This window comes from Aphelocoma coerulescens, unplaced genomic scaffold (genome assembly GCF_041296385.1).
Source record: "Aphelocoma coerulescens isolate FSJ_1873_10779 unplaced genomic scaffold, UR_Acoe_1.0 HiC_scaffold_119, whole genome shotgun sequence".
NCBI lineage: Eukaryota > Metazoa > Chordata > Aves > Passeriformes > Corvidae > Aphelocoma > Aphelocoma coerulescens.
The window spans coordinates 497,873-504,087 of record NW_027183477.1 but is presented as its reverse complement, the minus strand read 5'-3'; the positions used below and the strand labels follow the sequence as shown (position 1 = coordinate 504,087).

Genomic DNA, 6,215 nt, shown 5'->3' with positions numbered 1-6,215 from the left:
GATTCTTTTCTCTGTTTCCAAAGACATTGTGCTGGGTTTGTGCCGTTAATTCTTCTAGCCTTTGCAGTCACACCTATTCCTTCATAAAAAGGCGGCCTGATGTTGTAACATAACCAGCATTCCTTAGTTAGCTCTGGATTGGTCTTATTTATTACACCATAACTAGCTTGCATGATCTTCCATAGAGCACTATATTCTAAATTTGTTTTAACATCAGTTGGATTCTCGCTCTGGGGAGTAATTGTTATACTACCAACTTGCTGAGTTTTGTTTATATTGCCTATTTCCTCTAGTTCCCCTAGACCCTGGTTTGGTCCAACTAGTTCTGGATCAGGGGGTGCGTGTTCTTTCTTAATCATTATTAGGTTTCCTCTATCTTTCTCGGGTTCCCAGTGTCTGATTCCCCAGATTTTCCCCAGTAACCAATCCGGATTAGTGGGTTGCATTATATTTATATATATAAAGGAACAGGTCCCCATATATGTCGTCTCTCCAGAAGGTCCTCTTCGTGGCTTAGTGCACCCTACGGGCCCGAACCCAGCTTTCAGAAATTTGTCTGGTCCCCCTCCCGGGATCCAGTCGGAGGCTATTGTCTCACACCCCCAATATCCACAGAAATATTCTCCTGGATAATTACAGTATGATTTCCCTCGATTAGCGGTTGGACACATATAAAATCCTGTTAGGTTTAGTTCTTTTCCACAGTGTTCAATAGCTGTTAGATCACATAATCCCGCTCGAAAACTTGGTGCCCCTACAGTGGTATTTGTTTGTAGTATCCTATTATCACTTAACCTAACTAATGACCGTTTAAAGGGTTCGTGTGGAAAGTGTGTCTCTTCTAAAGTCTCAACCCCGTTCAATTTAATTAAGCAAAGCATGATTAGTAGAAAAATACTACGCTAGGCTAAATGGTGGAGTCGATTTGTGGTAATAGTTATTTGGTTACTATAGTTTGGTGGTGTCTTTCCCCCTTTCACATGTCGTGGGTCACACTGAGGCTTTCTAGTCCCACTCCTGAGGCAGTTCTGCAAGCATTGCTCTAGTATCCCAATACAGGGGTTCTTTCCTCCACAGCTTTTTACTCCTCTGCCTCGCTTGTCGACCCGGTTGCTTCAGGCCACGAGGGGTACTATCTTCTCGGCAGCAGGAGTATTCTTCAGGAGGTCCTTGGGATCGAGCCTGTCGGGTTTCTTGCCTCTTAATGTAGGAGTTCCAATTACGGTTCTTAACTTCTGGAGTGTTACACTGGACTCCCCTCAGGCGTTTGCGACAAATGCTGTCACAGATGTCAGCTACAAAGGGGGCCGGTAAGTTAAAGTTGTAACAATAATAATGGGGATTAATTCCCTTAAATACTATTTCCCACCATTCACTTGACCCCTTTTTTAGAATTCCTCGTGATACTGCATGTGCTAGAGCCCAATTAGTAAATTGACCTTGAAGCTTCCGGCAGGGGATGCAAACTCCTCTGGGGGGAGTTCCCCTTTCACAATGACTCCACCACTTTTCCCTGCATACTATACTGTAGTGGTTTGGTCTAAAATACTCATTACTGTTTATCTTCTGTGAGATAAGAATTAGGAGAAATGCAAAGCAGGCACCAACTTGAATGAATATAAAGAAGTCTATTAACAGACCTAAAAGAAGAAAAGAAAAAAAATTATACCACCTTTAGAACTCTCCTCCTCCCCCCACCTTCCTCCCTTCTCCCACTGACAATGTAAAGACAACCCTTAAGATGTTCAGTCTGTTTACCACTTCCATAATAACCTTGTTCAGTCCATTTAGAAAGAGAAGTCTCTTTTTGCTCGTGCTATGAAAACAGTATCACACCGAGACAGCCACCCACTTCCAAATATTGTTCAGTCCATTTAGGAAGAGGAGTCTCTCTGCTTGCGATGTGAGTCCCTTCCCCCGACTTGCAGCTTTTCCCGCAACTGCTTTCGAGGGTCCACTCTTGAAGTTTTTCGGGGTACAATTTTAAGGTTGAGCTGTTCAGAAAAAAAAACAGAGGCCCTTCTCCTTCCCTGGGAGCAAAGGGTCATCTTCATCTTTGAGACTATCACTGGAAGCATCTCTAGGAATTGAGGTTTTTCTCCTTTCCTCTTTGGAGCAAAAGTCCTCATCTGGTTCATCTGGTTCATCTCTCTCTGTCCAAACTTCTCATGAAATTACAGCTGCGTCAGCATCTGCCTATCTCAGTGCAGGTGCTTCTGCTTATGAGTTGAACACTCCACCCCCCAAATCTTCATGAAATTACAACAGGATACTCTGATATATCATAGCTTCACAACAGACTTTCAGCTTTAAGCATCTCCTCTCTCTCTTCCCTCAGGTTTTCAGCTCTTCACAGCAATAAAAGGGTCAATCTCACCTCGGCCTTGCAGCTGGAATGTGGCTTATCGCTGTTGGTCCCTGACCTCTGCCGGACAGAGGTGCCGCTTTGCTGAATCTCGGCCGCAGTGGAGGGGGGGGGGTTCCGAGCCGCTCCGGCTGCCCACGGCAAGGCAGTGGGGGGGGGGGTTCCATGGCTGGAACAGGCCCATGGCTCCAGGCTGGCCGTGGCCCGGCCCGGCCTGGCCCAAGCAGGGCCTGGCCGGGCCTGCTGGCCCCTGCACGGGGCCTGCAGCCACCTGTCCCAGCGCCGGAAACAAGAGAGAGCTGGGGTGGGAGTTTGTCTATTCTTAAGTGTGTATCACAGAGGCGGTCACAACTTTAAGTGGCTTAAAGAATTGTCCATATTCAAACTGGCCACTGATAGGTTCTATCAGGTCCCAGAGGAAACTGTAAGCACCCCTTAGCAAGGATATCCCTTCCGGGACTATGCTTGCTAACCTATGACATTCTCCACCCCTCGCCTCTGTGAAGACACATTTAAGAATTATTATCAAAATTACATTCAACTTCTGCTATATTCCACCCCTAGGTAGTTCAGTACAATTACAATATAAGTTTCTCACTATCATGCTACTTAACTTATGACCTAATACTTGCTTTGCCCAGTATTCCTCCTAATTAAGCTTTATCTCACAGATCTCATCAACTGCCCGCATTCTCCACCATTTTGTCGCGGGTTGGGTTTGTAACCGGGCGGAAACACCAATTTAGTGTAGTGGTTTGGTCTAAAATACTCATTACTGTTTATCTTCTGTGAGATAAGAATTAGGAGAAATGCAAAGCAGGCACCAACTTGAATGAATATAAAGAAGTCTATTAACAGACCTAAAAGAAGAAAAGAAAAAAAATTATACCACCTTTAGAACTCTCCTCCTCCCCCCACCTTCCTCCCTTCTCCCACTGACAATGTAAAGACAACCCTTAAGATGTTCAGTCTGTTTACCACTTCCATAATAACCTTGTTCAGTCCATTTAGAAAGAGAAGTCTCTTTTTGCTCGTGCTATGAAAACAGTATCACACCGAGACAGCCACCCACTTCCAAATATTGTTCAGTCCATTTAGGAAGAGGAGTCTCTCTGCTTGCGATGTGAGTCCCTTCCCCCGACTTGCAGCTTTTCCCGCAACTGCTTTCGAGGGTCCACTCTTGAAGTTTTTCGGGGTACAATTTTAAGGTTGAGCTGTTCAGAAAAAAAAACAGAGGCCCTTCTCCTTCCCTGGGAGCAAAGGGTCATCTTCATCTTTGAGACTATCACTGGAAGCATCTCTAGGAATTGAGGTTTTTCTCCTTTCCTCTTTGGAGCAAAAGTCCTCATCTGGTTCATCTGGTTCATCTCTCTCTGTCCAAACTTCTCATGAAATTACAGCTGCGTCAGCATCTGCCTATCTCAGTGCAGGTGCTTCTGCTTATGAGTTGAACACTCCACCCCCCAAATCTTCATGAAATTACAACAGGATACTCTGATATATCATAGCTTCACAACAGACTTTCAGCTTTAAGCATCTCCTCTCTCTCTTCCCTCAGGTTTTCAGCTCTTCACAGCAATAAAAGGGTCAATCTCACCTCGGCCTTGCAGCTGGAATGTGGCTTATCGCTGTTGGTCCCTGACCTCTGCCGGACAGAGGTGCCGCTTTGCTGAATCTCGGCCGCAGTGGAGGGGGGGGGGTTCCGAGCCGCTCCGGCTGCCCACGGCAAGGCAGTGGGGGGGGGGGTTCCATGGCTGGAACAGGCCCATGGCTCCAGGCTGGCCGTGGCCCGGCCCGGCCTGGCCCAAGCAGGGCCTGGCCGGGCCTGCTGGCCCCTGCACGGGGCCTGCAGCCACCTGTCCCAGCGCCGGAAACAAGAGAGAGCTGGGGTGGGAGTTTGTCTATTCTTAAGTGTGTATCACAGAGGCGGTCACAACTTTAAGTGGCTTAAAGAATTGTCCATATTCAAACTGGCCACTGATAGGTTCTATCAGGTCCCAGAGGAAACTGTAAGCACCCCTTAGCAAGGATATCCCTTCCGGGACTATGCTTGCTAACCTATGACATATACATATATAACAAACAAAAGGATAACATCTACAATTAGAATTCCCACACCTTATTCTAACATCATTTTTAAAAATTAGTCCTTCATCTGTATACAGAGGATTGGGTAAATACTCGATTTTGTATTTGCTCATTTACAGTCTTTTCTTTGAATTTTCAATTTTAAGTCTCCAGGAGGACTGGTTACTTGCCACTGGGGGGATGGCTTTTCCACAGGTCCTTTAATTCTGCTTGCATGCGTCCATTCTCTTTCAGCTGTTCTTATTGCTGTTTTTGTAGTAAGTAGAACAAGATAAGGTCCCTCCCATTGTGGGGTTAATGAGGTTTCTTTCCATGATTTGATTAATACCCAATTTCCTGGTTGAATTTGATGTAGTTTAAGTTCTAGTGGGGGCCTTTGAGTTATCATGCCCTTTTTCCATAATTCTTCTCTATATCTCATTAAGGTAATAATGTAATGATTCATGTTTTGGTCTCTTAGATTTGGGTGATCTTGAGGTTCCCCCACATTATAAGGCATTCCATACAGCATCTCAAAAGGGGAGATTCCCATGTCAGATCTTGGTTGAGTCCGTATGTTTAACAAAGCTAATGGTAGACATTTCACCCATGACAACTTGGTTTCAAGCATAAGCTTTGTCAATTGCTTCTTTATTTCTCCATTCATTCTTTCTACTCGTCCTGAACTTTGGGGATGCCAGGGGGTATGATATTTCCACTTTATTCCCATAATTCCCATTACTTCTTTGATGATTTTAGATACAAAGTGGGGTCCTCGGTCGGAGTCAATAGTCTCAATTATTCCATATCTAGGGATAATATTTTCTAATAGAACTTTGACCACTGTCTGTGCTGTTGCCCTTGCTGTGGGAAATGCTTCGACAAAATGCGTTAGATGGTCTACTATAACTAATAAGTATTTACTTCTTCTTACTTTGGGCAATTCGGTGAAATCTAGTTGTATGTTAGCAAAGGGCCTGTGTGCTAGTGGTCTCCCTCCCAATGGGCGTTCTCTTAAATAAGCCTTATTCACTTTAAGGCAAGTTATGCAGCCTTTAACAATTTGTTTTGCCAAATTATATATTCCAATACACATATACTTAGCGGCAAACTGGTCTGCTAGTGCTTGTGTTCCCCAATGAGTTTGGCTATGTATCCTTTGTAAAATTTCCACTGCTATTGATTTAGGTAGTGCTACTCTTCCATCTGGGAGTTTCCATTCTCCTTCTGAATTTTCTTTTAGCCCCATTTGTGATAGTTTCTCTTTTTCTTGTTCTGTAAAACTATAAATGCACCTAGTTTTATTGGGGAATTTCTCCTTTGGTTGGTTCTTATCCTGAACTTGTCGTATAACCAAAAGTGCTGCCCTTTTTGCTTCTTGGTCTGCTGCGTTATTACCTCTACTTCTAAAATCTATTCCTTTCTGGTGACCTCTGAGATGTACTACAGCAATTCTTCTAGGCTCCCATAAGGCCTGGAGTAGCTGTCTTATTAGCTCCTGATGGACTAAGTCTTTCCCTTGAGAGTTTATTAACCCTCGTTCTTCCCATATTTTCCCAAATGTATGTACCACTCCATATGCATATTTGGAGTCTGTATATATTGTCCCTGTTTTATTTTTCAGCAATCTCAGAGCTCGTAAGACTGCATACAATTCACAAGCTTGAGCTGACCAGGATCTACTTAGAGGTCCTGACTCTAAGACTTCTGACCCTTCCTCTTTAATGATTGCATAGCCAGATACTCTCTTTCCCTCTATTACCCGAGATGATCCGTCTACAAA

General features: G+C 44.3%; 1 long non-coding RNA gene across 1 annotated transcript; it reads right to left on the bottom strand.

Annotated features, from left to right (window-relative positions):
* Nucleotides 1–1,608: 1,608 nt before the first annotated feature.
* On the bottom strand, nt 1,609–4,404 carry LOC138100617 (uncharacterized). The gene is made up of 2 exons (XR_011146859.1): nt 3,963–4,404; nt 1,609–2,455 (listed from the first exon to the last, which is right to left on the bottom strand). It is a non-coding gene; the product is annotated as an uncharacterized lncRNA (long non-coding RNA).
* Between the last annotated feature and the right edge of the window lie 1,811 nt (nt 4,405–6,215).